The sequence below is a fragment of the Rhea pennata genome, chromosome 10 (assembly GCF_028389875.1).
Source record: "Rhea pennata isolate bPtePen1 chromosome 10, bPtePen1.pri, whole genome shotgun sequence".
Lineage (NCBI taxonomy): Eukaryota > Metazoa > Chordata > Aves > Rheiformes > Rheidae > Rhea > Rhea pennata.
The window spans coordinates 24,481,351-24,497,799 of record NC_084672.1 but is presented as its reverse complement, the minus strand read 5'-3'; the positions used below and the strand labels follow the sequence as shown (position 1 = coordinate 24,497,799).

The window sequence follows — 16,449 nt, the reverse complement described above, 5'->3', positions numbered from 1 at the left end:
CCCCGGGGCTTGGCCCGCCTCCACAGCGCCTGGCCTGCTCCCCTCGCCACCCCCGCGCCTCGCCCGGGCTCGCCCGACTGCTCCGTGTCCCCCCCCCCCCCCGCCCCGTCTCCCTGCTGCCCTCGGCCCCGCAGGCAGGGTCCCGCGTGTGCACGGCGCCCGCCCCGAGGGGCTCTGCAGGGGGGAGCGCTGCTGTGGCTACGCATCTCCTCAGACCAGCAGATCCTGGGCTCCAACCCGCAGGGATTTTGGTCCCGCTGTGCCGCGGTCCTGCGGAGCACAGGTATGATCACCTGGGGCAAGGATGGGGCAAAGGCCATCAGCAAGAGGCACAAGGTGCAGTTTGTAGGTGGGGGGGGACAGCCTAGGACACGGGCTTTGCAAGGAGGCAACTACAAGAGCTTTTGCAGGGCCAAATGGCAGAGGAGCAGCCTGCCAGCCAGTTTTCCTCCGTGCGTAGCTGTTCTCTGAAAACATCCTGTCCTCCTGCAGTCAGACATCCACATCGTCAGGGTGCCGCTGCAGCCAGTGCAGTGCACACCTTAATGCTTGCTCCTCAGCACTGTCCTCTCCCAAAGGGCCACGGGAGAATCGCCACGTGGCCCTACGTGTGCTGGAGTGTGGCAACAGGGACTGAGGCAATGCTAAACCCTGACCGCTCACTCAGACCACACAATGTCCAGCTTGCTGGACGCCTCAGCTCACCTCCAAAGCCCTGCTTGGGCACAGCAGCTGGTTCTGCACACCCACTCATGGTCTGCTCACACATTCCCTCCCCTCAAGACCATGGTCAGCCAAGCCTGAGAAGGGTGAAAGGGAAGGCAGCAAAGGCAGGATGCTCTGAAAGTGGGACTCCCTGCAGAGCTGAAGCCTTGCAGAGGCAAGGCCATGAGGGGCTGAAATGTAGCTGCATGGCCCCACCAGGTCTCACACCATGTCCCCGCAACAGGGCTTTGGAAACCATGGGATGGAGAGGGAGGCCAAGCAGGTGCTAGCACCATGTCACCTCCACTGTGCACTTGTGACATGCAGTATCCAAAAGCCAATGGCAAGTATCCATGTTTTGGGCCCCAGGGGCAGCTGCCTGTGGGTTACTGGGGCCCCCAAAACTCTTGGCCATGTGAAAGGGCCATGGGAGGGTGCAGCCTCCTGGATCCATCGAGTTTCAGTGCAACTGCACCAAGCCATTGCAAAGATTACAGACATTTGGATGTGGCTTCCAGGGTGCCAGCTGCAGGAAGGACAGCATGCATGGTGAGAGAAGCTTCCCACAGCGACCAAGGCTTCCCCTTTCTTCCAGCCCCTGCACCGGAGAGAAGAGTTGGAATCGACTTGCAGAGGAGCTGAGCTGTACCAGCATGGCACAGCACGACCCCAGCTGCTGAACACAAGTCCAGTGAGTCCACAGCATCCCAAACGCACTGATTTATTGAGTGCACACCACACTCCTACCCAGAAACCCAGACAGAGCTCCCAGCTCCAACTGGGCAATGGGGGGCAGCTTCCTCGTTAGGGAAAAGACAGCCCCAGTACCCAGCAACTAAGTGTAAAAAAGTTACGAGAGATGCAAAAAACATCAGGAGAGGGAAAAGCGTCTGTCAGGAATAACACAAAAACAAGCAGAGGTCTAGCAGCAACAAAATAAATCCCTGCAGATGGAGATGATAAAAGTGCTATTAAGATGCAGAGAAAGTAGAGGTTCTTAGTAATTCTGTCTGTCCTGCACTGGGGAGGAAGCCGGTGCAGTACTGATGGCACACAGGAATGAGAGTACTTCCACCGTCTGTCAATAGCCAAGGAGGATGTTCAGCAACATCTGCTGGAGACAGCTCTTGTTAAATCCTCAGACCTAGAAAACACATGCTTAGCACCCCCTAAAAGGTGACTAAGCAGGGATCTGGCCCATGGCATTATTTTTTGTACAAATATTGCAGTACAAGAGGAATTGCAGAGATCCTTTCTTACCATCCCGTCCTGACACATCCCTCCTCTTCCACCCTCCTTTGCTGAGGTCTGGCCACAGCAGGACTATGCTAGGGATGGAAGAGGGTCTGTGGTGTGAACATACCTGAGTGCAGAGGGCCTGGGCTCTTCCTTACCATTCGCGAGGCCTGTTTCTCTTGTAAATTCTTCTACAAATTCAAATGCTACTATTCAAACTCTTCTGCAGCCTTCTCCAGCCAGGCAGGTGGGCTCCATGTAGCACCTGGCATAGCATAATCCCAGTCTCAGCTCTCTGTGCACTGTGGGGCATCCTGACCTAAGGCTTTAGCAAAGCCCAATACAAAAATGGCATCTAGAATAAGATCCCTGGATTTCCTCATGAAATCAGCAGCACCGGCGCCTTCAGATTTGAACATCATATAAGCTACATCTTCCTAAGGGAAGAGACCAAACCACCCAGACAGCAACACAGGACAATAGGGTGGCCGGCAGGGTGAGGAGAAGGTAGCTATGGTGGGAGACTTCTTTGTGCTTGGACAGATTCAAAGAGGAGTCAAGTTCTAAACAAACGAGTTCTTCACACCCTGCACAGCTCATCACAGGCACAGGCTGCTCATATTTCTGCAGTCATGGTGAGACACTACCGACATCTCTCCATTCACAGGAGTTCATTTCAGGTTTGATGCTTTTACTCAAAAAGTGACAGATTTCTGCATTCACAATGCCAAAGCCACGCTCCATCTGTGTCTCACGCTGCAGCTGGTGTTGCTCCAATCCCTAAACTGTTTATATCCTTTGTATCTGATGCATGTTGGAAGCTAGGTTTGTTCCCTACACTGTAGACACTGGCCCCGATGCCACGTCCGGTGGCCCCGATGCCACTCTGTTTGTTACTCCCTGCAGCTCAGCTAGAGCCCAATGGATTGCCTTGACAGATGGCTGTCATGTAGCACTGCTCATGTAGAGACTGGCAGGGGACACAGGGTGGGATTGGCAGATGGGAGAGGATCAGGGAGCACACATTGCGCCACTCGCGTGCCAGACTCAACATTTAGTCTACTCCCTAATGCAGACGTGGTAAGAAGCCCCCAGCAGGATGCTTGGGCCCCCAGGGCTGCCTGCTGCTCATGCTGCTGTCAGCCCATGGAGCCCCAAGGAAAGAGCAAAGGACGGCATGGCAGTCACTGGTCACACAGTCTTAAAGTGGGAGGGGAGCAACTGTTGGCTGCACAGAATTGATCTTTGGCTCATTCCCTTGGACTGCATAAATAGGTGAGGAAGGAGGCTTGTGTAGAAGCCTACAGGGACCTATAGGTGGTAGGCCCACCTGCAGGAGCTCTGTTCCCCTGCTGCTCCATCTCAGGAGGGTCCAGCAGATCTTCTGTGTCATCTCTGGGCTGGAGCTCACTGCACAGCCCTTTCTCTTCTCAAAGGCAGCAATTACTGCTTGCCTAGATAAACACTTCCCAGACAGGTCTGAGCACGCACCAGGTAGAAAAAGCCAGAGAAAGTCTTCTGGGCTCCTGCCAGCCCTACGGAGAGTGTGCATGTCCTCAGCCCTCCTCTGTTCTCCTGGAGCAGCATCAGTCCTGAATGTGAGGAGCCATTTTGGCTGCCCTGAGTTCCCTGTGCTCCCACCATCACATCAACAACGGGGAGCCCTCTGTGCACCCAGGCCAAGAAGAGGATATGAGACTTTCACTTGGGTCTAGGGGGGCCTAAGTCATGTGGCCATGGTAAACCCTCCCATCCAGTTTAACCCCAGGCAGTTTAACCCCCAGCCTAGACTCACCCCAAGCATAGTAGCCAGCAGAGGCCTGGGTTCCATGCCCATCTCTCATGACTAGGGATTTTAGTGTCTCAAAGGAGAGCATCGCTGCTCCAGCATACCCTGGAAAAAGTGCTGGAAGAGGATTCACCTACAGGTGATGGGGAGGCCGAGTTTAGCATTTGACACTGCCACCAGGCCAATTCATTTAGGCTCCGGCTCAGCTGCTACCTCTGACTCCAGCATCACCCCTGGCTTGCAGAGGATCATGCAGCATTGCCAGATGCTTCTTTTGCAGTTTTGAATAAAAGCCACCTGCTGTCCCTAGGAGCTTAGAAATGTCTATGTCCAGCCCCATCAGAAATGTCTATGACCAGCCCCTCCTCTTTTTTTGTAGCACCCTGCACAAGCTCTGCTATGCAGCACAGGCAGGGATTCAGAGCACGTTACGTGTGCTGGCCATGCACAGCCTTCCTCAAGATCTGGGTACAAGAGGGGACATGAGAACTGGAAGGTCGCAACTGTGACACCAAAAAGGCTTCCAAGGAGAGAGCCAGGGAACCGCAGACTGATAAATGACACATCTGTTCTGTGCAAATGAACAAAAACTGGCATAAGGAGTAGGAAACTGGCATCATTAGGGAACAGATGGATAAATATATCATATTGGGAAAGTGTCAGCACAGCTCTTTTAAAGGGAATTTCTTCCTTCCAAAACTAGTGGCTTTCTTGGAAGGAGCCAATGGCCACCTGAGGGTGATCCAGCAGAGAAAGATCACTTGCATTTCCACAAACAAATTCTCTGATGAGTGGGGTTCAGTGGAGAAGTGACAAAAATTGGTGATAGTACTGAATTACTCTGGATACTGAAGATGAGTGCCAAGACTTGTGGGGGGGGGTTTAAGAGGCTGAGCAACTTGGCAATAAAATGAGATGAAATCCAATGTTAAGGAAGAGATGCACATGAGGAAATCAAGCCTGGCCTCATGTCCGAAGTGGTGGGCTCTGAGACCTGGGGCTCTAACAGTCCATGAAAATGTCACCTCTGCACTCAGCAGAGGTAAAAGTCTGCATTTTGTAATAGAAAAGGTTAAATAGCAACTACATCAGAGGCACTGAGTCAATCACAACCACTTGCGCTCTAGTGCTGTGTGCAGTCCTTGTGCCTCCATCTCAAGGGTATGTTGGAGAGGGAACAGAAGGAAAGGTGACAGATTGACCAAAGGTCTGGAATGGCTTCTGCCTGTAGGGTGTCTGATGGACAAGGGCTCTTTTGTATGAAAAAGAGACAGCCAGGGGCATAGGACAGAGATCTGCGTGGCTGGAGAGAGTGGGAAGAGCTTGACAGATCAGGGAGAAGCAAGAGAAGCTACGAGTAGCTCTGTGCATAGCAAGTGGTAGTGCTCTCTGCCACAGAATGCTACAAATGCTACATGGTGCAGGAGGAAGACTGGACAAACTCGCAGAAAGAAATCTATCAAGCACTGCTAAATACAAAGACTCCCTGATTGGCACAAGGAGCCTTACAAATATTTAGAGGCAGGGATTGTGTCCAGGGGAAATGTTGGTTCACATTTGCCTCCTGCAGCCATTAATGACCAGGCACTGGGTAAGATGGGACAGTCTCACCAGAGCAGCTGCCCACGTGCAGTGATATTGCTCCCAGATACATCAAGCAGGCAGCATCCTTTGGTTTGGGAAGCTGCTCCCAGGCCTGCAGCATCCCTCTTCCAGCAGGCCACAGTCCACACACCAAGCACATTTCCCCAATCAGGCTGCATGAAAGCAGTTGGGAGCCTGCAAGCTTTGTCCATTGTATTCAAATTTCTCAGCTCCCATCAGTCCGGAAGGAAATGAGATGTATCTGCACTGAGCGGCCATACCTGCACATCCCAGCTGGATACCAGGTGCCTCAGGCAGGGCAGGGGACAGACTGGCATGAAAGAGAGAAGCACCTGCACAAGACGCTCTGCAGCACCAGCTTGCTGCAACAAGCTGTACAGGGATGGCAGGGGCCAAAGGCAAGTGATTCGCTGGAGGAAAGCAATACACTTGGAGCATGAAGCTCAGCTCAGAAGTCCAAGGTGAATGGTGTGGCCAGAGAGGCACCTGGATAACATGGGCCGGCACCGAGTCCTATGCATAACGTGACACACTGCTCTTCCTAAGCAACACAAACTAGGACATTTCTGCTTCTAATAACACTTGAACAAGTGACGGAGACCCAGGGTTTCTAAGGGCGTTCAGGTCACTCAAATGCTCTCTATCCAGACACACAGGATATGCCCAGAGCATGTGTGTTTACCAAGTGAAGCAAATTCTTGCAGACGTTTTTTGCAGCTTCCCAACCTTTCTGTCAAAAAAAATCATTATGCATTTGATAATATAATTGAAACTATGCTAATTGACCAAAAGAAGACAGGACAACTTGTTGACAGACATCTGCCAGCTTGGAGCCAGACACATGGGTTGTCACCCCAGCCATACTAAGCACCCTTTCTGCCTCTCTCTCAGCACCAACAATCCTCTTCATGTCCGTGACCCTGAGCATCACAACTGCTCTGTAGTGTGATCTGTTATCTCATTAACACTTGATGAGGTGTGGAGAGCTGTGGGAAACTTCATTTCCACAAATCCAGGTCCTGCACCCTGGAAACTTGTCAGCAAGAGAGCTGGGTGACAGATATGAGAAAAAATTACTCTAGGACTGACACATCAAGCATGAGGAAAGCCTGTTTCACTGGCAAACATTGGGTATGACTTTGAGGGAGATTTCCAAATGGCCGCTATATAAACCTGTGGGGGTTATTTTCTTCTGTAAAATCATTTTGCATATGCTCAGAGCCCTGCAGAACTGAAGCCGCACTCAATGCCCAAGGGGACGGAGGAGCCAAGCCACAGGAGCACCCTGCAGCTGGCGTCAGTATTTCCCCAGCAAAACTAGGCTTGTGGGAGGGGAACCTTGCACTAGACGCTGGCTTAGCGACGACAACTATATTATATCATGCGAAGCGCATGGCCTAATTCATTCACTCCCTTTCACACTGTCCCCAGATAGGTTGGCTCTTTCAGGGCTCCAGCAATAGCACAATTCAAACAGTTCAAATGCTGTGGGGAGAGCAGGGAGGAACACCTGCATCTGCACGGTATTATTTGCCCTTACCAAAGGGCTTGTGCCCCACAAAGACACAGCAGCTTCCGCATGGGATCAGATGCCCAAAATCCTCCTCTGAATGAACAAAGGAAGTGGGACCAACTGGGAGAGCACAGATCTGAACTCAATAGCAAGCAGTAAAGTGGAATTGATTGGAGCCGTCTGCACTCATCGATCTGAGACAGAGCAAACTAAGGAGCTGGAGCATTTGTAGCTCAATCAGAGTAATGTGCTGGACAGAGGCCTGTGCTCTGAGCCTGGTGGGGGACCTGTGAGCTCCACGACTGCATTAATAGTGGGTTTGATTAATCCAGCTGCAATATCCTTCCTCAGACAGGTACTCACTGAGGTTCTGTATGGCCTAGGGGCTGGGAACCACCAGCTGGCATTCCCCCTACATCTCTAAAAAGGACGCTCCTCAACCATTAGGAGGACTGGCATGGAGGAGAGGAGCAAAACAGGGGCCACTCCCCCAGGCAAAGGAGAAATAAGTCCTTTTGCCAGTGGCATTCACCCTGGTCCAGCTTAGTGTCTCCAAAATGGACAAGAGGCAGAAAATGAAGGTGAATTCAGAGCAGGGGCAAGTCATGCTGGGCAGGTTGCCTGGCAGTGTGTGGCTGCTTGTTATCTGCCCGCTCAGCATCACAAAGAAGGGTTAAGAGGTGGCTGTGTGCAGGCTATAAATCCCTGCTGCCACAGGAGGCTCCTGCTTGTCTCACAGACAAAGGCAGAGTGAGGGCTCAGGGCTGGAAGCCGCAAGGAGACAGGGTAGCGTTCATATAGAGTAGGGAGACAGGCAGCCCAGTATCTGGGCCACTTTTATCACATCCCAGCTGCAGCTGCATGCTAGACCTATAGCAAAAGGGCCAAAAGACTACTCTGGGCTTTGTGCTCCCTGCTGGTTAGATGGGAGAGCTGGTGGTTCCCTCAAATGTAAATTTTAGGGACTTTTTTCCTTGCTTTCTGGGTGTCAGAGCCAGGCAAGGAAATCCCAAAATACAACAAAGCAAAAAGTTAGTCTGTTGTAGCCTGTTTGTCATACATAGTGCTGCTGGACTGGAAAATGCCCTTTGAAGTCTGGGCTGTAGAAAAACCAGGACCATCTCATGCACTGTTGTGCGCTCATAAAGCTGCTGAAGAGCAGCACAGCTGAAATTCCAAGGGCTTATGTCAAGAAATGTGTGAGTCCTCCTCATTCAGTCCTTGGCACACATCTCATGAGCTAGAGGAGGATGGGGAGGTGGATAGTGGAGACAGAGCCACATTGGGTTACTTGTAACCCCTTCACAGCCCAGACCTGCTGTCCTTCATCCCCAGTCCCACCTAACCCCTTGTCTCCAGTATCATCTCTAGGACCTGTTCTTCTCTTCCTCCTGCACTGGCCCAGCAGACCATGCAGGGGTGTCCAGGACAGCAGGACTGCTGTGCAGTACAGGGGGAGGCATGGGAGGACACACACAGAGAGAGCAAGATCACAAACCACCTCTCGCACTGACTCCACTTCTCTCTCCTGCAGAGGAACCAGGGTTTCCTCCTCCGCGTACCACAACCTCACAAACATCACATTAGTACTAAACGAGTCATTTTTTCCAAAGTCTCACTTGCAGAAAGGGCTGGAGTATCAAATTTACACACCTGTACAGGCATGTGCAGCTGAAGACTGCATGCAGTGGGGCTGAGGAGCTCCCAAACACAGGACATTGTGGCTGCTTCCTGGTTTAGGGGAAAATTAGGCAAATCTGGGGTGGAGGGGGGGGAAGGGGAGGAACACTGAGGCTGCTAAATGCAGGGAAACCACATTTGGCTCAGAAATCTTTGTTAAACTGGGGGGAGGCCAGAAGAGTACTGGGGGCTCGGAAGTATCCCACGTGCTTCTGGATATGGGATAGCGGACTAGACAGTATAACTCAATGGGGATGTGCTGATGTTCTTAGCAAGGAAGTTGGGCTTTCAGCAGCAGAGAAAATTGCAAGTTGAATTTATGGCCTCTGAGTACCCGGAAATGACAGTACTGGCCTGCATCAGCGCAGTTTTATATCACCAGTAAAACATGGAGCGCCTACTCACACTGCTGGCATCCCTAATGCCTCCCCAAGCACCGGCTCTGCTCCTCTGGCTATTTTAGAGATCTGAGTCAGGATGAAAAGAGGCAGCAGTGCAGTTCACTCTACCTCCTGTCTGCCTTCTCACAGTGGGGAAAGAAAGCTGGGGGCTGCTCCAGTGAGGGAACAGCTGGAGAGGGGCAGAGCAACTGAGAGAACTGCAGAATGATGAATTGCTCTTGTCCTTGTGCCAGTTGGAAGATTGATGTTCATGCCACAGAGGGGCAACGTCTGGGCCCAGACACACTCTCTGCCTGACTACACCAGCGTTTTGACATTGCAGGCACCGTTAAAATCCTATCAGACACAAATAACAGGCATCAGAGGGCTCAGAGAAAAAGCTACCAAGGGACACAGCAAGGTTGGAAGAGCAGGGGAGCCTGTCTGGAGCAGCCACCCTGCCCAGACACTGAGCAAAGGCCGAAAGGATCAGATCATCCATCAGGCAGTTTCCCTAAACTACCCATCCCTTTCCCACCATGCTCCATGAATGCATTCTGGCACGTCTGAACCATCTGGGCCAGACCAGTAAAGTCCTGTTGACCAAACTATGCCCTGAAAGGTTATTCTGGCTCCTGACAACATGGCACAATTTCATTAGAAGCAGTCCTATCTGATTCCCAGCTCAACACTCCACTTGTTAGGTGACACAGCCCATGGGTAGGAAGCTGTGCTGGCATGGGATCACTGTCTCTGGTGAGTGGTGGCAGCAGCTTCGTGCTTCCTTTTCCATACCAGCAAAGCCTCCAGCACTTATCTCTGTCTCCACTCACCACCTCCCTGCTTGCTTCCATGTTTGGCTGATTCCTCCTTATCATTACAGCATTTATCTTGTTCATGCCTGTTGTAACAGTTGAGGTTATTGTTATTCTGTTGGTTTCCCCCTTTCAGATATGTCTGTGGAGCATCCAAAACACAAACCCTGCTTCCTTCTCCTCACCCACAGGAGAACCTGCACATGTGCAGTGCCCAGCATGCACCCATGCAAATATAAGCCCTGGCACCATACTAGTCTAGGGTAGGCCAAGAAACCGGGATCAAGACCATGGTGGACACCAAGTTGATGGGTTGCACTCTCCCTGTCTATATGAGTCTCCAAGTAGGAATCCCCTGGTCATTATGGGCATCACTCTATGTTCTCTGTCCCCTCCAGGCACAGGCAGCATGTCTTGTGAGAGGAACTCCACATCTTGGTGCTGTCACAACTTCTTCCTTGGTTGCTTCTTCTCCATTACCATGTTGCACTGACACAATGCAGCAATTGCACGGGACAGTGCATGGGGGCAGGCTGGTGACACAGTGGATCTGGGCTTCTCCTTGCTCACTGACCAGGTCAGTGGGAGTTGTGGCACCACCAGCTTAGCACGGAGGAAGGCACAAGTGGCCAAGACAGGGCACAAGGCAGGATAAAGACTTCTTTCCCCCTCACAAGCTCATGCTTTGAGTTTCAGAGGGGTGAGATGACCTCCATCTCTACAACTTATCTACTCTGTCTTCTGCAGATGTCTACTGTGGTCTGTTCTCGCTCCCCAGTGCAGTCCATAGGCTCAGCGTAGTGTTAAACTCCTTGCACATGTGAGTAATCTTGCCACTTTGGGTCCAGTAAGAGGGCACAGATGGCGACAAGGTTGGCCATATATGAACAAGAGCAGTGTCCCTACAATCTGGTGGAAGGGGACAGACCAGGACTGGCTGAAGGCAAACAAGGGAGGGAGAAGGGCAGCAGTGAAGCAAAAGGGCAGTGCCAAAAGCCACCTGTACACCCAAGTCATTCAAAGATGCCACCAAAGAGACCCTCTTTCACCATCTCCTGGGTAGCCAGGTTTGATGGCATGGAGAGCATCCCTCATTGCAAAGGCTACCACTGTTGCTAAGGGACCACATCAGGGCATAGATGTCTGCAGCAAAGAGGCCAAGGGGAGGAAGACATGGCTACAGACAAAGAGACATCACAAAAGGCTTATTCTGCCTTTCGCCACTGCTCCGAGCTTTTTTGAGTTGGATATAAGCAAGATGAAGAGCTCAGGGTGGCAGGAACTGCTTCACTGGGTGCAGTGTGCCCCTCTGGGTAGCTCTGGTCCCCACAGACAATGATGCAGACTGGGGAGATTCTGCTTCTCACAGCTGTAGCTGGTCTCTGCATCATTTGCTGCTTTAGCATCCATCACTACTCCCCAGTTCTCACCCCCGACACACACAGGATACAAATCAGAACCTTGTTTTTACTAAATTGTTCCTGAATTGAATGTTATGGATGGAGATAAAGCTGGGAAATGCTCCAGGATCAGTAAAGTCAGCAGCCAGGCTGGAGGGTAATCAGACAATACTTGACTGAGTAGTCAAGGTACTCAAGGCCTTGCTCAAGTTTGTCCCAAGCTTCAGTAAGGCTGTTGCACATTTAGCATTCACTGAGTGCAGCAGATATGCAGGAACAGATGTGGCCTATGCACATACTCCTACCCCAGCACAGACAGCATGGCTGCTGGAGACCTCTTCCAGCACCCCTCACACCTGCCAGAAATGTAGAGGTGCTAACAGCCATATCTATGAGGCTGAGTGCTGAGCTTGGTCTGCTTGCAGATAGCAGAGGTTTCTGCAAACAGCTCTTCCCTGTGACACAGCACAAAGAGGTATGAATCATCGGGGCCATTTGAGTGCTCTGAAGCGGCAAGATTACATGGAACTTGCTCTAAAAATGTATGCAAAAAAATCCTTTTGATCTCAGGCACTCTGAATTCTCTGCATAGCTGTGAAAATAAAATGGCCTTTAATACTTACTTGAAGCACTGTAATAATCAGCAATAGTGGCAAGAACAAAGAGTCCTTAGCACTATTAATGCAGATGCTTCACCAAGGTAGAAACACAGGAACTCCAACATAGACTGACTCCTGGCGCTCTCTGTTTTTGGCCACAAAGACAAATTCATCTTTAATCCCTTGTTTTCCTTTCAGAGTCTTACACACCATCCCAACCTGCTGAGCTCCCCCAGTATCTTCTGGGAAAGCAGCAGTTAACAAGGCAGTAAGGATCATCACTGAGAACCACCCAAAGGGTTTAGAGTTGGGTTGCGCTCAGGCAAAACAGCTAGGATCAAGGAGAGGGTTAGAAGCAGAGTCAGGGATAAGGTCAGAGCGAGTGTTATGTTCAGGAGCAAAGGTAGGGATAGGGTTAAGTTTAGAGGCAGGGTCAGGGACACAGTGAGCCTTGGGGACAGGTTAAGATCAGGAGATAGCATCAGTTTACAGTTGGGGTTCGGGGTACAGTTAAGGTTAGAGTCAGGAACAGAGTTAGGGTGACAGTTTGGACTTGAAGTCAAGACCAGAATAGGGGTGAGAGATCAGGTTAGGATCATGAGCTAGAGACAGGGTTAAAGCCTGAGTTAGGGTGAGGGTGAGGATCAGGGACAGGGCTAGAATTGGGGTTAGGATGAAGGACAGGGTCAGGATCCAGGTTTGGAGCTGGTATCAGGCACAGAGTTTAGACCAGGGCTTAGAGACAACATTAGGATCAGGGTTTAGGGTCAGGGTTAAGACTGAAGCCTGCATTTGGAGTTAGGCCAGCTGCAGAGTTAGGATCAGCAATATGGGTAGACTAGGGCAAGATGAGGGCCGAGAGCCAGGGTCAGGGAGAAGGTTTGGGTCAGGCCAGGGCTGGGATCCCGCTTCGCAGCCTGGGTTCGGCTGAGGGTCAGGGTCAGGGTCTCCCTCAGGTCACGCTGAGGGCCGAGAGGACCCGCGGCGACCCCTGTGCGGACCCGCCACCCTTCCCCCGCCGCTGCGCGGAGGAGGCGGGAGCGCGACACGCCGCGCATGCGCAAAACGCCGCCGTGGAGGGAGGATCCGTCACGCGCCCACCGCATCCCCATGGAAACGCCGCACGGCCCTAGCAACGCGCGTCCCTCACCTCTGGGGGGAGGAGCCCGAGCTGCGGCACCACCCCGAGCTGCTGCCCCGCCCTGCGCATGCGCACCGCGCCGCCGGCGTGAGCTCATCCGCCGCCTGCCCCTAACAGCGCGCGCGCCGCCATCGCGCCCCAGAGCCCTCGTAGCGCGCCGTGATCGTATAGTGGTTAGTACTCTGCGTTGTGGCCGCAGCAACCTCGGTTCGAATCCGAGTCACGGCATCGCCTTCCGGGCGGTCGCACGGCACCCGGGCTTCTTTTTCCCCCCCTCTCTTGTTTTTTTCCTTTCTTTCTTCCCTCCTTCTCTTTTTCGATTCCTTCCTGGGTCTGCCTTCACTCACACATGCCTGCATGAACGTCACGGGGGAGCTCCCCGGGCCACCGGAGCAGGCTCCTGGGCACAGCACAGAGGTGTGCAGGCACCCCTGAGGGCTGTGCCTCCTCAGGGGGGCTGTCTGCCAGCGTGAGAAGGGCCTCCATGCCATCAGCACAGGCAGCGGCACACTGGGGCTGCCGGAGACCTGAGGATACCACTAGGGTGCCTGAACGTGCAGGCGTCGGTACGGGAGGGGGGCCATCTTAGGGTGCCCGCTGCGCCTGCGAGCGTGGCTCATGCTCCAGGCAATGCCCAGCACTGAGGTACTGCCAACTGGGCCAACTGGGCGGAAAGTGCAGGGGAGGAGGGATACATCCCACCCGAGGCCTCCACCTGCAGGCAGCTATGAGTTGCCTGGCCCAGGGATTCTCCTGGGGTGCCGGGAGGAAAAGGGAATAGTTTGTAAAACTGAACTGAATCAAATGAAGGGAAGGAGAGGGAAAAACAAGAAGGAAAAAAAAGAGGGAGCCCGGGTGCCGTGCGACCGCCCGGAGGGCGATGCCGTGACTCGGATTCGAACCGAGGTTGCTGCGGCCACAACGCAGAGTACTAACCACTATACGATCACGGCGCGCTACGAGGGCTCTGGGGCGCGGTGGCGGCGCGCGCGCTGTTAGGGGCAGGCGGCGGATGAGCTCACGCCGGCGGCGCGGTGCGCATGTGCTTGGCGGCGTTGCTGCTTTGGGCGCTGCGCCCCGGCGAGGAGGCAGAGGCTGGTGCGAACAGGGGCAGTTCGCAAGCGTTGTGCGCGCACTGTCCGCGCCGCGCCCGGCTGGACCAAGCCACACTGGACCTGCGTGAGCAGTGCCAGGTTTTCACAGGCACTCCAAAGTGCACGAGCCCTGCTCAAGCAGTGCCTCGTTTACAAGAGGAGTTCACAGGTGTCCTGTGAGCTATGTCCAGGATGCACGAAGAGTTTCAAGTGTAGTGCAAACACTGCAGGGGCCACTGTCTCCTTAGTGCATGCTATTTGCATGAGGTAATGCCACGTTCGCATGTGCCCTGCACAAGCAGGACTGGGTTTGCAGTTCACATGCATTGCATGAACTGTCCCTAAGCTGTGCAAGTGCTTCATCTCATTTACACAAGCAGATTACAAGCATTGCATGAGCCACACCAACAGGCACTGGCTTATGAGCACAAGGCGCTGAACACTCTGGCAACTGGTGTCTTAACCAACCCCAGACAGCACATCACCCTCCCAGCCACATTGCTTCACAGTCTCCTGAGGGTTGTACACCAGAAAAAGGCAAAATCCTGTCATTGCTTGGGATCCCCCAGTGCAAAATCCCCACATGAGAGGCCAATCAGCCCTCGCATTACTGGCACAGCAGGGTGGTACTGATTTAGTGTATGCACGTGGGGATGTGGCTCCCACCATCCCACACAAATACGATGGTTCTGACCTCTGCTTGCAGGCAACATGGGAATTCCCGCAGCAGCCAGTGCTTGACAGCCCTTGTGCTCACAGAGGTCCCATTTGTCCCACACTGTTTCAGGGGGGAAAAGCACTGGGTCAGGAGGGGCAGCTCAGCCAGCACGGCTGCTCCATGGCAGCTGGGGCCTTTGCAGCACCATGGTTTCAGCAGCTGCATCAGCACCACTATTTTCCCAGGAAGCATTTCCTAGAGTACAGGTTGAATTTCTCGCTTTTCAGAGCTTGCCGTGAGGCTCATTTTGCTCTTGAAAAAGACCATTCCTGGATGCCTTTTCCTAGCGGCGTGTTGCCTCTGCAGCCGCTCCGCCAGGCCCCTTAGGGCACTTGCCGTCGTGAAGTGCCAACGTGCTGGGCAGCTGGGCTGGGCTGGGCTGGGCCGCTAGGGCACGAGCCCAGGGAGGAGCCGGGCCAGCGGTGGCCCCGTGGCCAAGCCCAGCTCTTTGGACTGAGCTGTTAATGGATAACTGGGTGCGGGACAGGGAGCTGTGCGGCCTGGCAGCAGCAGGCTCGGGCCTGGTGGGTGAGTGCCAGGGGGCCATGGCGGGTGCAAGAGCACGGGAGGGGGCACGAGGACATGGGAGCACGAGGACATGAGGCATGAGGACATGGGGGCACGAGGACATAGGGCACGAGCACCTGGGGGCACGAGGGCACAGGCAAGGCAAGGCAGGGTAGGGGGATCGGGGGGGGGGCACCAGGCCCAGCAGTGGGACAAGGGGCGGGGGAGTGGGGAGTGGGGGGGGCCCTCAGGGGGAAGGAGGCCATGACTGCAGCCCACGCACACCCCCTCCTCATTGGCCGCCCCCCCCCCCAAGGGAAGAGCAGCCAATGAGGCTTCACCAAAACAAAGGGCAGCTGAAGCACTTGGTGGGGCTCGCTGCCCACCCCACCCCATCCCTGCGGGCTTGGGGGGCGGGGCCAGAGGATGGGGCGGGGCTACATGAGCTGTGGGTGGGGTGTTGGTCTGGAGGGGGAAGGAGGGGGAGGTCTGGGGAGGGGGGAAGGAGCTGGGTCTTGGGAGCACTCTGAGCCCTGGAGTGGGCTCGGTGTGACTGGGGGGTGCCTAAGGCCTAGGGAGGGTCTCTGAGCCCTGGGGTGGCTTGAGTGGTCCCTGAGCCTTAGGTGGGGCTCTAGAGGCAGTCCCTGAACTCTGGGGTGGATCTGGGGGGTCCCTGAACCCTTGGGTGAACTGGGGGGGTCCCTGAGCCTGGGGGGTACTCTGGGGGCATCCATGAGCTTTTGGGATGGGCTCTGAGCCTGGGGTCCCTGGGAGGAGATTCTGATGGGGTCCTTTAGCCCTGGGGTGTCCTATGGGGGGAGGGGGTCCCTGAGCCTGGGAGGAACTCTGGGGACATCCATGAGCTTTTGGGATGGACTCTGAGCCTGGGGTCCCTGGGAGGAGATTCTGATGGGGTCCTTTAGCCCTGGGGTGTCCTATGGGGGGAGGGGGTCCCTGAGCCTGGGAGGAACTCTGGGGACATCCATGAGCTTTTGGGATGGGCTCTGAGCCTGGGGTCCCTGGGAGGAGATTCTGATGGGGTCCTTTAGCCCTGGGGTGTCCTATGGGGGGAGGGGGTCCCTGAGCCTGGGAGGAACTCTGGGGACATCCATGAGCTTTGGGATGGGCCCAGGAGGGCCCTGGGGCCCTGGAGGAGGAGCAGGGCCCTGGACCGGCATTGAGAAAGCGTGTTCTTACCAAGATGCCAGGGAGGCTTTGGGCATGCAGAAAGGCCTCGGAGCATGCCCCAGACCTCGGCGCACTTCCT

At 54.1% G+C, this 16,449-nt stretch overlaps 2 non-coding genes across 2 annotated transcripts; one reads left to right on the top strand and one right to left on the bottom strand.

Moving 5' to 3' along the window:
* Positions 1-13,019: 13,019 nt before the first annotated feature.
* Positions 13,020-13,091, top strand: TRNAH-GUG (transfer RNA histidin (anticodon GUG)). The gene has a single exon. It is a non-coding gene; the product is annotated as a tRNA-His (tRNA).
* A 653-nt stretch (positions 13,092-13,744) lies between these two features.
* On the bottom strand, positions 13,745-13,816 carry TRNAH-GUG (transfer RNA histidin (anticodon GUG)). The gene has a single exon. It is a non-coding gene; the product is annotated as a tRNA-His (tRNA).
* Positions 13,817-16,449: the final 2,633 nt, after the last annotated feature.